At 51.9% G+C, this 21,553-nt stretch overlaps 1 protein-coding gene and 1 long non-coding RNA gene across 10 annotated transcripts in view; one reads left to right on the forward strand and one right to left on the reverse strand.

The window, feature by feature from the left end:
- The window catches only part of DLGAP4 (DLG associated protein 4), a 199,284-nt gene that overhangs the window by 146,465 nt on the left and 31,266 nt on the right, over nt 1-21,553 (reverse strand). The gene's annotated exons all lie outside the window — the stretch shown is intronic.
- Nucleotides 6,354-14,705, forward strand: LOC109498022. Of its 3 annotated transcripts, XR_006595206.1 has the most exons (6): nt 6,360-6,909; nt 8,198-8,270; nt 9,192-9,262; nt 9,618-9,760; nt 13,685-13,828; nt 14,340-14,705. It is a non-coding gene; the product is annotated as an uncharacterized LOC109498022 (long non-coding RNA). The 3 variants fall into 3 exon arrangements; XR_006595205.1 differs by having other exon boundaries at nt 6,354-6,909; nt 9,211-9,760; XR_002740987.2 differs by having other exon boundaries at nt 6,355-6,909; nt 9,192-9,760.

Genomic DNA, 21,553 nt, shown 5'->3' on the forward strand with positions numbered 1-21,553 from the left:
AGGGCATCTAGGTCGAGGGATAAACAAAGGCATAGACAGAGGAAGGAGACAGCTAGGGTGTCTGAGAAACTTGACCAGACAGGTGGGGAGCAACAGAGGTGGAGGCAGAAGGGCCAACTGAGTCTGGCTCTGCAAGGGCCTTCCAGACCAGGTAAGGAGTCTGTACTTTATCCAAAGCACAGACTAGAGATACACAGCCTGGTCAGACCTTAGCCAGCTCTATCACGCAGTAGTAGCTGTGAACTTGAACAAATAACCTCAGTGTTCCTCATCTGTAATATGGGAATAATGATATATCTATTACAAAGGACTCAATGAGGAGTAAATGAGTTAATGCATACACGTCTCTTAGCATAGTGCCTGATATATAGAAAAGGCTTAGCAAATATCATTTCTATTATTGCTCATATTATTACTAATTAATATCCTCCAGCCAGCTGGTGGACAAAGGAGTGTTCTACAGAGAGAAAGTACATGCTAATGTACACTGCAAAGCCTCCTCCTCAGCAGCTGGAGGTTCTGGAATGAATTGCCCCTGCCCAGGGTTTCCCAAGTTCCCGCCAGCCACAGCGTCACCAGCTCTCACCTTGCCTTCCTCTTTGGACCACCTCCAGTCAACCATGCCTGTCATTGCCCCAGACCGGCTCCCCGTGCCCTGATGAACCTCAACATGCCTTGCTCCTCGCTTTGAGGAGCATGGGCAGTTGAACTCTAACCTCTAAGGGCCTGGGGGGCTTCCCTGCTGAGAGCTTTCTGACACGTGTAGCCTGTCTGCTCTGACAGCTCTAGGGGACCGCTCCTTGCCTTTGCTTCAGTCTGCACAAGTAAATGGCTGAGCAGGGATCCAAACTCTGGTTTGCCAGTTTCCAGAGCCCCAGCTCTCTCCCTAAAATCTTGGAAGCCCCCGCCCCCCCAAATCATCAAGGCCCAAGATAATGCATGGACATGAACTTTTAAGGTACCAAGGAGTGTGTCCAGTAGAACTGTGTAACAATAGAGATGTTCTCATGTGCACTGGCCAACAGTAGCCCCAAACTACATGTGGCTACTGAGCACCTCAAATGTGACTAGCACAGCTAAAGAACTGAATTTTTAATTTAATTTTAATAGCTACATGTCCCTTGTGGCTGCCCTATTGGCTAGCACAAGACAGCTATTAGCATCCTCGCCCTGAGACTACATTTCCAGACGCCCACACTTCTTGAGCCAGAGCTCACAAACCATTTTGTCATTTCGTTAGAAAGATTTCTACCGTGTACCACATAGTCCCTGCTTTTACAAACTGAGGCTATCCAGCATCCACAAATTAATTGCTTCTTTACAATTCAAGGTCAATCAAGAACTAGTTGCCAAACTCCTGCTCTGGGCCAGGCACCAAGCCAGATGTGGAAGACTGACACATTTGTCTCTCTCCCCAAGGAGTTGAGTCTAGTTGGGGGACCTGTCCTACATTAGGGTCTGTGACAGAGCGGATAGATGCAAGGACAAGGTTTACACATAATCTGGAGAGACATGAGGACAGAGCTACTGACTTAGTGGAGGAGTCTGGGAAGGAGTCCCTGGGAGGAGGGGACATTGACCTGGTGTCCTGACACTTTACAGTTGTAAGGTACTTTCATATCCATGGTCTCATTTGTGCCTCACTAGAGCCCCAAGAGGGAATTGGGCCTGGCCTGGATTCTGCTTTTCTGCGCACTTGATTCACATCCGCACACACTTCTGGGATGGGCACTGAGTGTGGGCTACAGCCCTAAGCCCTGAGAGGTGGAAGCCAAGACCCCCACAATGAGTGACAGCAGAGCTGATTCAGACTCCCAGGCCACTGTGCCCCTGATTCTTCCACCGTTGCTTCTCCAGAGGGTCCACCCACGACCCAGCCAGCTGGCTCTGCAGGGGCCTTCCAGACCAGGTAAGGTTGGATTCAGTCAAGGAAATGAAATCAGATATTCCCCAAATCCTCTGAAAGTCCAGTTTCGTGAACCCCCAAACTTTCTAGCAGCTCTGATGGGACCCAGAAGCCCCCTCGCTGGCCATCTGGCCTCTCCTTGGCCCTCGAACTTCTGGAGGCCATAAAGATCTTCATTTTAATGACATTTCCCTGTAATCCCTTCCTTTCTATTTAGCACCCTCAGGGCCCATGTGCACCTGCCCTACTTTTCCTTTCTCTGATTCCTTCTCCAATCTCAGGGTTGGTTCATTTTGTGCTTCTTAGGAGGAGTTTCTCTGCACTCCCTGCAGACACTCCTGCCTATGGGGGCCCAGGCAGTTCCAGCCCTGCCATCTCCCCTTGTTAACACTGAGCCCAGATGGTCCCTCGTGCAAAGCCTCAACTGGCATGGAGCCCCTTGGATTCCTCACAGCACCTTTGAAGCAGAAGGCAGGGGACACTGTGCCCCACAAACACTTCTTGAGCCCCTAGTTTGTGTGTGGCCCCAAGCTGAGCCAAGCTGAGAGTAAGGAGGTGAATGAGTCAGTGGAAGCTGCAAATATGTAAACAGCACAGCAGTCCAATATGACTGTGCCTGACTGGATCGGCCCTGGAAGGAGGCCCAGGGGCCCCTAGGGGCCTTCACCAGCCTGACTAGAAAAATATCAAAATGGAGGTGAGACTCAGATGGGGCCTTGGAGGATGCACAGGTGTCTACTAGGTGGACAAAGTGGGGAAGGGCACTGGTGGCAAGAGGAAGAGGGACAGAGCATATGGTTTCGGGGGGACTGTGAGGAACTCTGTACAGGTGGTGGGCTGGTCCATGTGCTCTGGGGAAGAACAGGAGGAGGGAAGGGGAGCCAGGGCTGGAAACGCAGGTCAGGGCTCGATCACGAGGGTCCTGCAATGCCAGTCTGTGGAGTGTGGCCTTTACCCTGGGAGCAGTGGGGCACCCCAGGGCTTGGCAAGTTTGAGTGGGAGAAAGATCACCCAGAAGCTATGTGGGGCGGCCTAGAGGTGGCTGATGTGGTCCAGGTGATTGCTGATAGTGGTCTACCTAGGGCAGGGGCACTGGGGCTGGGGGCCAGCAGACAGAGCCAGGAGATATTTAGATTATAAAACCTCTCAGATTTGAGGCACCTGGCTGGCTCAGTTAGAACAGCATATGACTCTTGATCTTGGAGTTGTGAGTTCAAGCCCCATGTGGGGTGTAGAGATTACTTAAATAAATAAAACTTAAAAAAAATCATTCAGACTTGGGGCTGACTAGATGTGGAAGATGAGATAGAGAGAGGAGTCAGGGATGACTTCTAGGTTTCTGTCCTGAGTGACTGTGGGGATGTATTGAATACTAAGCTTCTGGCTGCAACACTGTAAATATTTTGGGCTTGTGGGCCATTTGGTGCACCAAAGCTGTCAAAGACAAATGGGCATCTCTGTGTTACAACAATTTTTTTTTTTTACAAGAATAGGTTGGCCATGGCCAGAGTTTGCCAACCTCTGAACTACAAACAACAACAACAACAACAACAAAAGTCACCTTAAGCTGGTTTTAACAATAAAATGGATTAACCCATAGAATTGAAAAAGTCTAGAATTTTGGTGGACTTCAGGCACAGTTCAGTCAGGGATCCAGCTCTGTTTCATTGATATTTTCTCAATCCAGTCCTTTGCCATGTGTCAGCTCCATCTTAAGGCTGGCTTCCCCCATGCACACAAAATGGCTACAGTTGTTCTAGACAAATCACACCACCAGGAGCATGAGGAAGGATTGCTCTTCCAACCCAAGTCCCAAGAGTTACTCTGATTGTACTGTCTTACTTAGGTCACATGCCCATGCAGGAACCAATCACTGTGTCTGAGATATGGAACACACTGATTGGCTTAGCCTGGGTCACATGCTCTATTCCCAAGGGGGGATATAGAATCAGTTTCCCTTAAACTACATAGCTCCTCAGTGAAAACTGGGGTCTGATGGGATGGTGAAATAAAGGAATGCAAGAAAAACGTAAGCCTATGTCCCCTGTGAAAATTCATAAAGGGAAAGAAACCTGACTAAGGTGGAGTTGGGAGGTGAGAAGGAGGATCTATACCACTCCATTTGAATTTAAGGGAAAATGGTCAATTATAGACCCCAACAGAAAAATCATCAACAGGAAAGAATGATCAATGACATTTTCCTAACAGGAAAAGATGTACATAGAATCTCCTACAAGAAATTCACCGCCCCTGCAAGTCAGCCCATGAGAAACCATCATCACCCCGAACTCCTGCTTTTCTCCAATGGGTTTTCATTCAGAACAACCCCTCCAAACTTCCTCCTCCTTCTCCATAAAATAATGTTCCTGTCCTTTGTTGGACTTGCCTATGGTTTTGCCATAGCTTGCATATCCGAATTGCAATCCTCTGCTCTTCCTGAATAAACCCATTTTTGCTTGTAAATGACTTTTATTTTTAAGGTTAACACTCTACAGAAAGACTTCTAGGCAAATGCTCATAACAGCATCATTCCTAATAGCCAAAATTTCAAATGCCCATTAACCACTGAATTATATATAGATATTATGTTATATATGTATTATGTGTGTGTGTATATATATATATCTTCATAAACATGGACTATTACTCAGCATTAAGAAGGAATGAAACACTGATATGTGCAATGACAGAGATGGACATAAAAACCAATATGCTGAGTGGAAGAAGCTAGACAAAAAGACTACACATATGTTTCCATTTAAATAAACTTTCTGGAAAAGGCAGAGTCAAAGAGACAGAAAGCAGATCGGTGGTTGCCTAGGGCCTGGAATGGGAGTGGGGACTGACTGACTGCAAATGCACACAAGGAAACTTTGGATTGTGGTAATGGCTGCATACCGTATAAAGTTATTAAAACTCAAAAAGAATATACTTAAGCAAGCTTTATGGTATATAAACTATACCTCAGTAAAGTTTTTTTAAAAGGCTGATGGGGACAAAGGGCAGGCTGCGGCATAGCTACCAGGATCCCCCAGAGGACAATGGTGCCACTCACTTGTCAGGGGACAGAGTGGCACAGGCAGGCCTGAGGGCAAGCGCTAAGGTCACTCTGGACAAGTTGAGCAGAAGGTGATTCTGGGGCATTGCAGAGATGTCCAGGGAGAGCTCTGGGGAAAGGCCAGGAACAGAGCTGTGGGTGTTCAGAGGGACGCTGAAGCAGCAGCAGTTGAGTCTCTTGGAGAGGGTGTGGCCTGAGAAGAGAAGGCCCTGGGACAGAGCCCCAAGAAAGAGACATTTTGGGGAGCAGTGGAGGAAGAGAGGTGGCAAAGGCTCTCGATGCAGCAGCCAAGGAGGCAGGTCTGTGACAGGTCCAGTGTGCCACGGAGAGTGCTGCTGCCCAGAACCTGGGGCAGGGGAGGGGTGGCGCAATGCGCATGAGCAGTGGCCACCAGGTCAACCACAGGAGGTCCCAGTGGCTTTGGTGAGAACAAGGACCACAAAGGGGTGTGATGTGATCCTGGATGCACAGGCTGAGCATCATCAAAACCCCTGAGAAGCTCAGCTGAGGGAGGGAGCAGGGTGGTTGGGGCATCGTGGAAACAAGGGGCAAAAGCAGTGGGTTAAGGAGTACACAGACGCCGAGGACCTGGTCTACGCTCCTGATAGGTGGTGTAGCTGGGAAGAGGAGGAGACACGTCAGTGTGGTGGCACATGCAGCCATTCCAAGCTCCACACACGCCTGGAACCTGGTAGCCTGCCTGATGCCCATGCCGCTGTGCCCCAGAGAACCGCTGCTCACGCTGGGGAAATGGCTCTTAGTCTTCTAGGTGTTGGTGCTCTGGTCTTTTCTCCTGGCCATCTGAGACAAAATCTGTGTGTGCTTTGTGTGGTATCTTTGAGTGAAATACCATTGGGAATGCTCTTGGCATTACCTGCACTTAAGCTCTGGGCATCTCCTCCTCCCACTGGATAGCCCAGATGCCCATCAGCCCAGAGGGCATGAGACTGGGACCTGTCAAGGGCCTCCTATTTTTCCAATTCCACAAACAGTGTTCAGGTTGTTCTTCCCCACAGTCCTGACAGGTTGTCATCATTACATCCATCTGGCTCACAAAAAGAATGAGACTCAGAGAGGTTGAGTGGCTCACCTAAGGTCACACAGCAAATGAGTGGCAGAAGTGGGGCTGGCACCCAGGTCAGCCTGCCTCAAAAGGCTGCCCTTTTGTCCCACAGACACTTGGCAAATGGGTGTGGAAAACAAAAAAGGAGGAGGGTAGGGATGAGGAAGGGGGGGGGCAGCATTCTGAATAGCCAAGTGGTGAACCTAGGTTTCAGCCTCAGGTCTGCCCCAGCTCTTGTGGCCAGGGCAGGTCACTCTCCCACACAGGGCCTCAGTTTCTCCAGCTGTACAATGAGCTCTTAGACCCCTTGTGGCTGCCACACTGAGTTCTGACCAGGTGCTTATTGGAGACACTTCTGCTTTCTATGGTAGAAACAAAAAAAAAATGTCCCAGAAAGGTTAGCAGCAGAGAAAGGCCATGGTGTTGGGGAGAAGGAAGAAGGGGCCTCTTCTATCATTCTGGGCCCTGGAGGAGCTGCACCGGGGGAATATAGCCCAGCCCAGCCCAGCCCAGCCCAGATGCTGGCTCAGCCACTTTGCTGGAACAAAGACTCAGCCTGAGGTCACAGTGTGGCTTCCAGGAGCCACACCCTTCACAGTCATCCCAGCAGGACCTGCCATGGGTTGGGGGTGGGGAGCTCTGCACAAATCCCTCCTCTTTCTCAGCTGTGGCTGCCCTGTCTGCAGACCCCTCCAGAAAAGTAGCTGTTTGGGCCAGCTTTCTTCCCACCCTCAGCTCTGAGCTCACCCTTCCTCTCCATCCTCCACAACTGCAGCCCCCCTGGAGCCTCATGGCTGCCCCAGCACCTCCATGGGAGATGGCTGAAGGACAACTCATTAGTCAGAGTCAAGATCTTTGGAAAGGAATCAGAGGCTGGAGAGGGTAGGTGCCTAAGCAAGGCCACACAACAGACATGGGGGGCCAGCACAGAACCTGAGCCTCCTGACTCCCCACTTTATTTTTGTGGCCCCTCCCAATGGTTTTTATGACAGAAAAGATTTTATTCTTTTCATGTCCTTATGTTAAATTTATAACTCAGACCCACATCCTGATTCTCAGTTCACCAGACACATTTCCAGTCACCCAGATATTGCTCTCTGAAGTGACCATGAGGGACCCTGGCTCAGTCCCCTTTCTGCCAACACAGGTGACCTCATTCAGTCTTGTGGATTTTAACACCAATTTCTCCCTCCCTCTCCTTCTCTTTCTTTTCCCCTCCCTTCACCCCTCCTTTCTTCCTACTCTCTCTCCCCATATTCAACCCATCAGGTTGTCTCTACATTCAAAGTATCTCCAGAATCCAACCAGTCCTTGCCACCTCCACCTCTGCAACCTGGTCCCAGCCTCCCATGGCCTCCCTGCCTCCACTCTTGATCCCTTCAGCCTGGTCTTCACAAAGCAGCCAGAGGGTCCTCTTAAGATACAAATCTCTGCTCAAAGCCCTTGGGGGCTCTCATCTCACTCAGAGTGAAAGCCAAAGGCCTTGCCTTGGCTTACAGGGACCTACACATCTCTCCTCCAGGCCCTCTGACCTCACCTCCCACTACTCTCCTGGTCAAGCACACTGGCCTCCCAGCTGTTCTTACCTCGCAACCCACTTGCATCCCAGGCCCTTTGCACTTGCTGTTTCTGCTCCCTAGATATCCACATGGCTCGCGTCCTCCTCATTTCCTTGGGTTCTCTGTCAAAAGTCACCTCCTTAGAGAAGCTATCCTAGACCTGAACCCCAACCCCCCATCTGACCCTACCATCATTCTCCAACCCTTCACCCTGCTTTATAGAATGTATAACCCGCCCCCCCCTCCCCCCCCGCAGTACATCATACTTACTGGCAGGCTTGGATGAGCCCGTCCCTGAAGTAAGCCCAGGAAGGAAGACACTATATCTTTTCCCTACTGATATATCCGCAGCCCCCAGCCCAGGGACTGGGACACAGTAGGTGCTCAATAAGTATTGAACAAATGAAAGAATAATACCTGGCAGCACTGCTGTGAGGGGAGACTGCCATTTCCATCACCATTACTGTGACCGGCCAGGTCCTGCCAACCGGTGGGCTCAGGATGCAGACGGGTAATCCCAGCAGCAGTGGCAGCTGCTACCCCCTCCTCTGTGCCAGGCCATCAGGTCCACCCCACTCTGGGGGCTCTCTTCTGTTATCCCCATTTTACAGAGGAGGAACCAGAAGCTCCAAGCGGCAGAATGACTTGCCCAAGGTTAGACAGCCAGCCTGACATGCACTAGAGGTGAGATTAAAACAGATCTGTTGGGTCCACAGAGCCCCACCCCCAAATCTAGCTGCCCTGGCCTGGCATCTGACCCTTCAGGCCCTCAGAGGTTGTGGTTAGGGGCTCATGGTGCTGCCAGGTGACAGGCAGAGTGGCACCCTGTTGGCAGACACAGTGCTTTCCCCCTCCCCATCCCTCCCACATACTCATGACCGGCCTCTGGGAGCAGCAGAGGCCTCGCATCCAAAGTGGGAGGGGTCAGACAGTGAGTGAATATGTCCCCCTCTGGCCTCTGCAAAGGGAAGATAAAAGCTCTCAGCACACGTACCTCTCTTGTCATCCACTTTTGGGAAACACTTAGTTATCACCTACTGTATGAAGAGGACTGTGCTGATGTTTGTGGGAACTAAGAGATGTCACCATGCAGCCCCTTCCCACTTGCTGGTACAGTGGGTAAGCCCCTTGCCAGCCATCAAGTCATCTAATTCTCCCTACATACATAACAGATAAGTAATATCAGGCCCATTTTACAGACCATGAAAGTGGGGTACACATTTTTATCTGGCACCTGTAAATCCAGTTATCTGAGGAAGCTGCATTCTGAGTCTCAGGAGGGTCAGGATGGTGCAGGTGCTGGCTTGGTGAGGAAATGTCCCTAGGGCCAGGAAGATGGATGAGATCACAGGGGGCCATCCCAGCTACCCTTCCCCGAAGGGACTGTCCTCACCATGACCCAGGCACTTGCTCCCACCTCCCCAAACCCCTAGAGATACTCATCCACTATCTCATTTGTGCCCCCACATCCATGAGGGGGCTGCCTTTCTAGTGCACAAGAAACCAGTATCAAGAGTGAAATGGGGCCAGTCAGGCCCAAGGGTAAGCTGAGGGAGGGGGACAAACCAGGCTTGGTATGTGCCAGCTTCCTGCCTCTCTGTGCAGATTGCTTTCCTGTCCCCAGGCACCTCCTCCAAGCAGCCACCTGGGACCTACAGGCTGAAAACGGGATAACTGTGAGTTGCTGGTGCACTGACTTGGTTGGTAACTCATGGGAATGAAACGCTGGTGTGAGCACGACTGTGCCCAGTGGTGTTGCTCCTCCGGGGACAGGGAAGTGGGGCTGGGGGGGAGGATGTTGGTGTGGGGGAAGCAATCTATCTCCTGGGGATGCTGGGGATGCTGCTCTCCCAAAACATGTTGGAGAATTTAGTTATCAAGAAATACCTATTATTTATTGACCATATACTTTATTATCCAAATCAGGACACTTACAAGATTGAAAAGGAAGCTGTTAATAATTATTCCAAAGCTGGCCTGGGAAAATCATGACATGGGCACATTATTTATTGAACACTTACTATGTGGCAGGATGAATACTGGATAGTTCACATGTACCATCACTTTCTCTCCTCACGGTGACCCATGAAAAGCTACAGCAGCCACCCTAGCCTCTTCCCTGTTTCTCTGTCAAGCCTGAGTTTTCACCACTGGAGTCTCTGCCTTGGGCTAAGGTACTGAAAGCTCCATTTACAAGACATAACCCCTCACCTCCTGGACCCCATCCCTACAAAAACCAACCCATTTTCAGCCACTGTGACTTCAGCATGGACTCATTTCATAAGGAATAGATTTCAAGGTCAGGGTGTGAATGGGGCTGAAGAGAGGGATAACTGGGGTCGGGGGTGAAACAAGTGGGTCCTCAGATGTTGGGGTCATGGAAGGAAAACAGAGAAAGGGAGTAAAGGGGCTTGTATAAGACATACCATTCAAGGCCCTTGGCAATCCAGATAAACCCCACCTACTCTTTTGAATATACCATCTACTAGCTCATCCCACACCACACACCAGGCACAACCTGTTTTTCCTGCCTCCATCACTTTGTGCGTGCTGCTCCCCCACATCCATGATGCCATCTGCCAGTCTCAGCTGGGCAACATTTCCCCACCCCCTTCAAGGACTGGTTGAAACACCACTACCTCCAGGAGGCCTTCCCTGATAGCTCCTCTCTGGGGTTTGCCCCTCCCTCCTCTGGGCCCAGCACCTTGCTCAGGCTTCCAGTGCCTGTGGAGTGAAGCCTGAAGTCTCATCAGCCTGCCGGCCCCATGGCTACTGGGCAGTTCATCACTGAACTCCTCAAGGCAGCCACAACAGCTTCCCACCACTGATGGCAAGCATGAGGTGCCCATAACAACACAGGCCCTGGACTTTGTCCAGAGAGGTCCAGATCCATGGGGTCTTGACTGGGCCAGGAATTTGGATTGTCAAGTCTCTCCAAGGAATTCCATTGCATGCTAAATTTCAAGGTTCCCTGACAAAGCAGGTGAGCAGTGAATGTCCACTAGAAAATAATGTAATAGAATCAGGAAGCAGCTGCCCCTGATATCCTGAAGGAAAGCACTTATGGTGGGGGCTGGCATGTAGATTCTGCTCATTCATTCACCATATATTATTTTTTTAAAGAAAGCTCTATACCCAACATTGGGCTCGAATTCATGACCCTGAGATCAAGAGTTGCATACTCTACTGACTGAGCCAGCCATTTATTAAGCACCCACCAACCAGTAACAAAGACAACAACTGACATTGTCTGGTACTCATCATGTTCAAGGCTCAGTGCTCATACCATCTGAGTAAATCTTCAAACAACCCCCCACCCAACCCTATGGGGCAGGTGCCATCATTCCCCCCATCTCACAGATGAAGAAACAGAGGTTCAGAGGGGAGAAGTGAGCTGCCTGAGGTCTCACAGCTAGTAAGTGGAAGAGCAGGGATTTGAACCCAGGTCAGCTGGCCCTAGAGTCCACACTCTAACCACCTCAGTGTGCACCACCCCTGGGATATGACCATGGACAAATGACCTGTCCCCAGTTTATCTGCCAGCAGGGAAGAGACACCAAACACACAAACAACACATACTTTCAAATTATGGCACACATGAGAAAGGAAAAGAAGTGATTCTTCCAGAAGACAATTGCTGGGGGGAAAGGGGACCCACTGCAGATCTCCCTGAGGATGGTCCCTTTGCCTCAGTTTTCTTACCTATGTAATGGAAGAGTGGGGCCAGCCGATCCCTAAGAACTTTCCTGCCGGCACATTCTAGGAATTCAGGCTTCCTTTCTCTGGACCTTTATTTCCCCTTCTGTACAGTGGACTGGAAGGAGAGCAGAGTCAGTTGTGATCCCAGGACCCTTCGAACTCAGTCCCTGGGCTTCCCACGACCAAGTCAGCCTGGAGTTCTTAGAGTAGTGTCCTTGGGAGTGCATCTGCCACCCATTGTCATGGTGATGCCCCAACCAAGGATGGGGCTATAGTGATGCTGGAACCTGGAAGTGGTGCCTTGGCTCCTCCTCTCCCAGGAGAAATGGCCTCTGGGTCCAGCAGACTCACTGAGCCAGTAGAAGGGATACTTGGCTTTGCTAACTCATCCAGAGCTCTGCTGCCTTCACATGGTTAGGATGAGGTGGAGGGTCCCACCCCCCCTGAAAAGGACCTGCCATCCAGGGCCCCAGGCACAGCCGAGGCCCAGTCTCCTCTGTCAGCCTATCAGCCAGGCAACCAACTGAGCGTGCTGTCCATGGTGCTGAAACCTCAGCAAGGCTCCTGAGACTGGATCCCCCTTGGCAAACACTTCTAGGAGCCAGTTTTGCGGGGGGGTTGGGAATTCAGGAAGGAAGATGAGTACCTAGGGATAGACAGAGAACTATGGCCAGTTGGGTTCCACATGTCCCAGCAGTGTGATTTCAGACCAGCCTTTTGCCTTTACCTCTCTGTGCCTCAGTTCTCTCAATGTAAAATGGGGACAGTAACCATACTGACCTCATGAGTCTGTAGTGAATGCAGATGCAGCACATGGTACATGGAGAGGCCCAATGAATGCTAGGTATGAATGCTAGCTATTACTGTTAGATTGTGTACTTGTTATTTTGAGAGGCTAACTGTGATTGGGGTGCCTGCTGTGTGCCTGGTCTTCCAAGAATTTTACCTGCTTCTACTCACAGAAGTCCTATAAAATCGTACTAAAATGGGGATAAGAATACACACGAACATTCTGAGGCACAAAAAGGTGAACTCAGTAGCCCTAAATCACACAGTTAGTGATGTGGGGAGCAGAGATTCAGACCAGTTAGTCTTCCAAACCACTGAATCTATCCCATTCCACTACCACTATCCAGATGGAAAAACTATGGACCAGGATCAGAGAGAGTCCTGACTTACCACCATCCCCAGAAAACCCAGGGTCACACCTCCCAGTGCAGATCTCTTCCTACTGCTCTGAGCCAGGCTCCCCCCAGCAAGGTGAACAGGACTCCGTCATGGCCACGGCAGCTAGAACTGCAGGCAGGCAGCTCCCTCCATGGTTATCCCTCTGCCCTGCTGGAGGGTCCTCTGTCAAAGGCAGAGATGTGAAGTGGCCCAGAGACAATGTGTGTCAGCTGCAGCCATAGGCTAGCAGCACTCAGTGCCTTCCAGTGCCCTTGCTAGCAGGCAGAATTAGAGTGCAGGGGAGAGGGCAGGGCCAGGGCAGCGCTGCTGGGGCCCCTCTAGCTATGGCCTGGTTTTCTAGCAAAGAGAAGACCCAGACATGCACCCAAGCTGCTCCCGTCCCAAATTTCCTGCTGTGTGGAGTCCATGCACGCACACATGCACTCACAGATATAGTTCAAATCCATCCAACAGGGGACTCCTGGCAGTCTTAAAACCCCAATTTTTTCCCCTGCGGAGGTGCAGCCTTGATCTCTGGTGGGGATAAGGGGCAAGTGAGGCATTAAAGAGTGGTGGAACCCAGAAACTAGCTTCCTATCCCAGCTCTACTCCTTCTAAGCTGGGTGATCTTGAGCAAGTGAGAAAGTTGGTCTGATGTGGTATTACTTCTATGAAATGGGGTTTCTGGGCCTTGGTGTAGGGCATCAAGCAGATCATTGATTGAGATGGGTTCTGAGACATTAGAATTGGTCACTGCATACTGTGGTGTGAGAAGCTTAAAGGAGAAATCCCAGGGACAAATACCAGCCCCAGAATTGGGTCCTCCATAGCCACTTTTGCCCCAAAGTCTGTACCAGCTGCCTTCCCAGGCTCCCCTTTTCCCATATGCCCCTCCTATTCTCTTTCACATAGAGGTGGGGGGTAACTTTGGAAAACATAAAGCAAAGCTGCTTGCACACTTTCAGAGCTGTCCCAGTGCAATCAGGTAAGGGCCAAACTCCTGGCTGGGACCCATAAAACCTTATGGAGTCCAATCAGCTCCTGTTTCCTTCACCAGCATCACTTCCCCCTCTTTGCCCTGTCTGTCACTCAGCCCCAGCAGTCACTCTGGGGCTTACTCTTCTCTGAACAAACCAGCCTCTGCCTCACCTCCAAGCTCATGGCCCTGCAGTCCCCTCCACCTGGCTGGGTCTCCCCTAGCATTCACTTGACTGGTTTCTCTCCTCCCTCAGGGCTTAACATGTCACCTCTTCCAAGAGGCCTTCCCTGGCCACCCTGAAGTCTAAAGTACTTCCCAGCACCACACAATGGCTCCGGCCTTGGGTTTCTGCTGCCAGTTAGAGGAAGAAACCTCTGCTGGCAAGCAACAGAATAAGGTGTGTGCACCAGGTAGCTTGGGGTATGCCTCTCTCCAGCTGGAAGTGCCAGAGTGACAAGTCCTGACATTGAGGGATCCCTCAGCTGAGTGGCCTTGGGCATGTCACCTTACCTCCATGAACCTCAGTTTCCCCACCAGGACCATGGGGCAGACGAAGCAGGCTGAGACCCTTCCAGTTGGCAGTGGTTGCCTCCTTCCAGGCCCCGCCTTGCATTGACCCATTTTTCTGAGGCTTCTCCGAGCCCAGACAGTTGCTCTCTGAGGGCCCCAATCCCATAAATCACAACTGATTTCATGGAGCAGGGCGGCTGCTGGCGCCCAGGCATTTTGTGGTCATTAATCAACATTGGCAGTACCAAGAATGCTGCAAGGCAGCTTTGCAGGGTCTGGGTCTGGTCTTCAAGGCTGGGGTACCTGCCAGGCTGAAATGGCCAGCCCCTAACAGATTCCCCTTATCCTGACAGGTCCCTACCCACCTGCCTCTCCTGACTCTCCCACTCTGCATTCAGCCAACAGGTACTCCCATTACTCCCTCTGGAGCTACTCCTCAGCTTCCCAGGCTCTCATAGTGTGCAAACAGACAGAAGCCATCCTGTACCCCACTTTATCAAAGAGGAGTCTGAGAAGAGGAGTGACTTAGCCAAGATCACACAGCAAGTGTGTGGAGGCCTTTTGATCTGAAGCTTCTGATCTTTGCCCCTGTCATTGAGGAGACCCCAGCCCAGGGAGAGGACATGGGGTGGCACACTGAGCCTCCACCCAGCCTGGAAGACCCTAGCTGCCTGCTGTGCCTGTATTCACAGCCCCCTCTCCTGACTGAAGGGGTCTGCTCCAGCTGCCACGGGCTCCTGGGAAATTAAACCTCTCATCCCCGACGTCCTGGGTCCAACAGGCTGCCTCTGTTCCCTCTCTTCAATCCGCTCAAAGAAATGAGAAAACTGAATGAAGTGTTCCTGGGGATCTGAAACTGTACTGCCAGCCGGCAGAAAGGCAGGAGGCTGTCATGGTGCCCACTGGGTGCTGAGGACAATGCCCCAGCAGCATCTAAAATACCCAAAGATAAAAGTCAGGGTGACAGCCACTCAATGTCTGAGTTACTATGGGAGAAGCCTGACTTTCCATCTATCCACCCAACCAATATTTACCAAGTGCCTACTGTGTGCACCTACTGTGTGCATCAGAGTAGAGCGAGTGAGGGGAGAGCCCAAGTGGCCTATGCATGCAGGCTCTAGGCAGAATGTCCCCATCAAATCTGCCTCCTCCCTGCAGGAGCCTTCTGTTTCCTCTTCTCTAAGACAGGAATGCTGGAAACAATGATGCTCTCCAAGGGCTACTGAAGGATCAAAGGCTTATGAAGGTGGTTGCATCGTGCCTGGCACATAGTACATGCTCAGTTAGTGCCAGGTGTTTTATTGTCGTCGTTGGTCTATGCCAAGTGCTGGGTTAGAGCACTGAACAAGACAGATGTAGACTCTGAGCTCACAGAGCTTACTTTCTAGCAAAGATGAGAGACAAACTGGTAAAATAATTGTAAGTCGTGATAAATATCCTAAGGACCTGGGACTAAGAAAAGTAAGGGGCCAAGACAGCGTCACAGAAAGTCCCCCTCTAAAAAGGACAGCAAGGTGACAGCCTCGATAGATAAGAACTGGGAAAATGTTGTGGGCAGAGGGGATAGTCAAGCATGACCCCCAAGGTAGGGAGCAGCTTTGTATAGTATTTAAGGACCTGAAAAAAGAGCTGTGTGGAAAGAGAGGACTAAGCAGGGTGAGTGTGTTCCCTCTCTGGGCCTCAGTTTCACTCTCTATGCACAAGGGCATGGAGGGGCTTCCAGGCTCCCCAGAGCTACCACTAGTACAGGCCTCTTTGCTCCAGGAGGAGCCTGGGGGAGCAGTTGGGGGGGGGAGGAGGGATGGTGCTCAGGATGGCTTGGCTCAAACTGCTCACATGTGACCTTGGCCTTGTCCCCTTCCCCTTCACCCCCTAGAGCTGACTCAAAGCTACCAGTGGTGCCTGACTCACTACTTCTGTGACAGCTAATTATGCCACCCCCTCCCGCCCGCTAAATCTCAGCACCTGCATGAAGCACTTTGGCTCCTGACCCCCCTCATGGATCCAGCCTCCTGACAGCACCCTGAGGGGCCAGGCCTAGCTGGGAAGACCACCTGGGAAGACGCTTCCCCCTGCCACTTCTCACATTTCTCAGCCCTGCCCCCCTGGGGACTCACCAATGGGATGCAGGTGGGATGCAGGCACAGCCAACACCTCTGATCTGGTGTGGCCACTTTATTGTCCACAGAGACCACAGTGTCCTGAGACTAGTGAAGACCCCTGACCAAAGCTGGAGGCGCATGTCCAAGGGCTCTGGACATGGGGCTAGAGATTGTAGGGAACCCCTGGTGGCTTCCTCTCTGAATCTCCCCATCCCCACCATGTGCTCCTGGAAGGGTGAGTCACTGATGTCCTGCTCACGATGCCTCTGCTCCTGTGAAGCCAGCCATATGCAGGAGAATCGCAAGATGGGCCCAGCCCTCAATGTGTGTGGGTGTTGTAGGACACCCCTCTTCTATACCATCCCCACTTCCCGAACAGCCAGAATTTCCTGAGAGAGGGAGGGTGTGCAGGGACTGGCGGGCAGCCAGGAGGAGGGAGGAGCTGACATTGGGGACATGAGGGACACCCCACCCCACTCCTACTTGGGGTTCCATTCCCAGAAGGAGAGAGAGGATGTTGGGAATCTAGGCCTCCCTCTACCAAGTGAAGACACCACCCCTCCCGGAGAAGATTAGCATATTCATGAAGGTTGCCACGACTATGAATATGCTAATAAGGTACCACTGGCTGCTACTGGTTCCTCTGTCTGCCCTGCTCTAGCCTCCAGCTCTGCTGCTGCCACAGGCTGCCCCCTCCCACCCCACCCCTGCCCCCCTTCTCTCTGGCTCACCTTGGGCCAGACTCCCAGGCTTCTCCCAGGCCTTCAGACTAGCCCTGCTCCCTCCTGCCTCAGCACCATTGCCATGCTGCTCCTGCTGCCACGATTCCCTTCCCTCCCTCCTCACCTGGGCAACTGTAACTCATTCTTCAGAGCTTAGCTTAAGTGATACTTCCCCAGGGATGACCTCCCAAACCCCCACTAGGTTGGGAGTCTCCACTTTATTGCATGGTTGCATTTACGGTTTTTTTTTGTTTGTTTTTTTTGGTTTTTTTTTTTGTTTTTGTTTTTTTTTGTCATTTGATGGCTCTCTCCCCCACTGGACTGTCTCCCTGAAGGCAGAGATGGTCTGGACAGGGCTTTGCGCACAGGTAGTGCTCTATACATGTTTATAAATGTATGATTGTTGTTTTTGACTATTGTTCCGGCAGACTCCAGATGGACCTCTCTGCCCCCCTTCCTTGCATTCAAGGCTGATTCCCCACCAGCACCCAGTTCTGACCAGACAATGCTTCCCACTTGTGTCCAGCACATCACAATTTAAGAAGCTACCTCCTTGTTCCTCTGACCTGCCCCCTGCTTCCTGGACAGCCAAAGAGGATGAGCTCCATATGGTGGTGCTGTGTGGGCCACAGAGCCAGGACAGGAACTTAGGTCTGCCAAGCCCCTCCCTCTTGCGGCCTCTGCTTCCTCACCCTGGAAAAGCAAATCCCAATTCCCGCTTGGCCTAGTGGTGAGGATGAAGAGAGACTGAGCAAAGTAAGGGCCTCTGGCTGTCTGACAGGGTCACTGGCTACCCCCACTAGCTCAGGCAACAGGCAACCAGCCTAGGCCTTCTTCCACTGGGAGAGGCTGAAAAGGCACAGAAGGTAGATGAGTGGGTGCTACCTGTGGGCCCTCCCAAGGACACAGTGGGGAAGAGAAGTCTGGGTGCAGAAGATAACTGCCTGGGTGTGGAAGCTCCTCCTTCAGAGAGGATGTATACTCATTACAACTCTGTTCACTGCTTAGGACCCCAGAGCCAGGAAATGCCAGAGAAGTAGTGTCCTCACATCCCATCTAGGCCCAAAACCCACCCTCTGGAAGGAGGCTTTTGACCCACCTTCCCCACTGTTGAGTCTGTTCAGTGCTAAGTGGCTAAAGCCTCATTTTTACCCTGACTTCCTTTCCTCCTTTCTCAACTTCTGGAGGATGCCTGCTCGTCCTTTAAGCCCCAAATCTCGACTGCCTTCTCAGGGCCCACCCCCAGCAGCCCCAGCCCCCTGCCTATCCCACACACAGCGTGGTGCCTGCACATAATCGTGTCACTTGAATGAATTCCTGGGCAAGTGGGCAGTAGCCCCTGAAGCTTTGTGGGCTCTAGCTTTGCCCTCAGCTCTGGAACAAGCGTGACCTCTCAGGGGTACGTGAATAATGCTGGGGTTGGATCTGGGCTCTATTCCGGGGCAAGCAATTAAACCTTTCTGAGTCTCAGTTTCTAACTTGCAAAATGGGTTTAGCCATCCCTATCTAGAAGCAGGGAGATGCTGCTGCTGCTTGAGCCTTATCCTCCTTCTCTCCCCCATTTTCCCAGCTCCCCAACCTCCCCCAAGTCCAAAAGCTTCTAATGGATTAACCGTTAGGAGGAGGCAGCAGTGTGGGCACAGCAGGGAGAGGGAAGAGACAGAGATGAGGTGCTGGTGGGGGGCCCATGTGGGGGGCTGCTTGGCTCTAGCAGCCCCAGGAAGAAGGGGGTGTCTCTGCATCAGACAGAAGCAAAGATGGACTGATGTTATGGTTGGACTCAAGGCCACAGTCAAGTCGGAGCACATCAAGGAAGCAAAAGAAACCAGAGGAACAGGAGGTGCTGATGGCAGACAGAGGCTCCTTCAGCACAGACAGGGTCCTCTAGTTACCCTGTCCCTGGGACTGCTGGTCCCCAATACCCCTTTCCCCCAGTCCCACCTATATGCCACATGTCAGGAAAGTCTGCCAACCAGGGAGTCACTCAGCCACAACACCTGTGGGTACTAACTATATGCCAGCTACCATTTTAGGGACTGGAGATAAGAGGTGAACACAATGAATGCGGTTGCTGATCCTGGAGGCAAGTGGGAGAGATGGAGATTAAGCAAACATATGAACAGTATGTCAGGGTATGACTACTGTCATGAGGCTTTGTTTTGCCTCAGGTGGGATGGGGGCTCTTTGAGGAGGTGACATGTGAACTCAGGCCTGAATGAAGTGAGGGGGGAAATTCAGCAGGAATTTGGGGACAAAAAGTTCCAGGCAGAAGGAACAGCAAGCGCAAAGGCCCTGGGGAAGAAATGTTATATTGATGGAGCTGCCAACATCGGTCAAGGGAGCGAGCACAGTATGGGGCACCAACAGTTGTCACCCTGGTGACCTTGGGGATGAGAAGCTTCGGCTCTGTGGCCTTTGTCTTTTATCAGTCAGATGGGCACAGAAAGATGTCATAGGTGGTTATTAAGATGAAAACGGAGGCAGTGCCCTGTAGCTCAGGGCAAACACACAACAGATGTTCAATAAACATGGACTGGATGGGCAAACCCTCCAAAAAGAACTGGCAGGGGGGAGCCTGGCCACAGGATGAGAGCAGCTGTCAGGAACAAGAGTCTTACAAAAGGGCTACAGGCCTTCCCTCTGCAGCATTCCTCTTTGACCTGATTTGCTGGGTCCTGCAGGTGCCTGAGTTTGCAACCTCTGGGAGTCAATCAGCAATTAAAAGCAGGAGGGAATGCTCGAGAGATCTGCGTAACCCAGGTCCCAGGGAGGAGGTAGAGCAGGCTTCCCAGGGGAAGCATCTCCACACCTGGATCTGGAAGGAGGTCCAGGTGGGCAAGGGTGAAGGGAGGCACCACAGATGGAGAATCAGCAAGTGCAAAGGTAAAGAGTGGGTCAAGTCTCCAGCATGTTCTGGGACAAGAGAAGGAGAGGGGAGCGAACAGTGATAACGCTGAGAAGGGAAGCTAATGTTCACAGAGCACCTGCTGTGTGATCCTCCCTGGATCCTCACAATCTTGGTAGCCACAATAACATTACCTCCATTTATGGAGTGAGTGTTCAATATGGGCCAGATGCTTGGATCTTCTCTTTATTCCTCTTAACAACCCTATGAGGCAAGGACTCAGCCTTCCCATTTTACAGATGAGCAAACTGAGGCTATGGGCCATTAAGCAACTTGCCCAAGGCCCTGATGCGAGTAAACGGCAAAAACAGGACTCAAACCCAGATGTGTCCCATAAGCTCTCCACCACCGGGCCCATAACCTCCTGCAAGGAAAGGGCGCTGGGGAGCCATGGAAGGTTTTAAACGGGAAACTAATGCCATGTGACCTGTTCTGGAAACATCCTCTGGTTGCATCACAAGAGGAGGGCTGAGGCCCAACAACAGACGCTGCCACCATCTCAATGGCAGGGCCTCCTGCCTTAGTCTCCCTGCGGAAGGGGCCCCAGGCCCCAGCGCAGAAGCCCCCAGTTCTGTAAGGAATGGAGTAAGCACACAGCAAGGCTTCCTCCCACCCACCCCAGGGGCTCCGGCACCAGCTTCAACCTGCAGCTTTAATTAAAAGGCCTTTTCAAACCATTAGCAGCAATAATAATAAAACCCCAAATAGGAACAATAAAACAGTACGACTGTCGGAGAATTAAAATGGGCACCTGGCGTTCTGCCACCCCCAGGGGGCGATTTGGGGTGCAGGCAAGAGGCATGATTTTCACCTCCAATAGACACGTCAGTCCCAGACACTGGCTGAGAGGAACTGGCTTCAGAGAAAGGGACTACCCTGTGCCAGAGACCCAGCCTCCCCTGGGCCACTGTGGTGATCCTCACGAGGAGGGCTTTGGCTATGCGCCCCAGGCCCCTCTCCCACCTCCTCCTGCTTCCCCCCCGACCGGCCCCAGTCTCAGAGCCAGTGTCCCCCCACCTCCAAGGCTCAGCCAGACCTTCCTCCTCTCCCTCACTCAGCCTGGCATAAAAGCCAAAGGGCCCTGCCTGCTAAAATCTAATTGGCCTGTCACCTCCACGTCCCCAGCGCCTGTCCTGACTGGGTCTTCCTCCGTCTCCCTTGAGAATTGCACCAGCCTCCTACACCAGTCTCCACGTTCATAAATGCTCTGCAAATCTGCCACCCCGCTCAGATCTTGCCAATGGCTCCCCACCCCCTCTGGCGTGCTCCCCTCCCCCTGGTCCTTGGGTGACACCCCCATCTCATTTGTTCCCTAGTGAGCCCAGACTTTCTCCAGCTCAGGGCCTTTGCCATCTGCCAGAGAGACCCTGCAGCCCACACCTCCCAGACGGGGTACAGCTCAGCCTCAATAACACTTCCCAAAGCCTCTGATACTCGCCCCCCAGGCCCCTCCATTCTTTGCCACATGTAGCATTTTTATCACTTTCATGTTTGCTCACCCTCTGCTCCTCTTATGAGAGTGCTGTGAAAGCACCCACGGGGTCTGGCTTGCTCACAGCCGTGTCCTCAGTACCTAGCACTGTACCTGGAACACAATAAGTGCTCAACCAATGCTTCTTGAACCATCCAGCAAACATAACCTCTCTGTTGTCCGTGGAGCCCTGCCCTGCCTCCCTGTGGTCCATGGAGCCATTGCTCCCCAAATATCTGCTCATCTCTGTGGGCAGATGAGGGCAGTGGCTTTCCGGCCTCCCTGGGTTTCCTGCTCCCAAGGCCTCTGCAGGCAGGTTCTGTGACACTTCCAGGACTTTGTCTTCACTTCATAATGGCAGGGACCCCAAGGGGGGGGGGGGTGGAACGCAAGTGGGGGGAAATGGTCTCCA

Source organism: Felis catus, chromosome A3, assembly GCF_018350175.1.
Source record: "Felis catus isolate Fca126 chromosome A3, F.catus_Fca126_mat1.0, whole genome shotgun sequence".
Lineage (NCBI taxonomy): Eukaryota > Metazoa > Chordata > Mammalia > Carnivora > Felidae > Felis > Felis catus.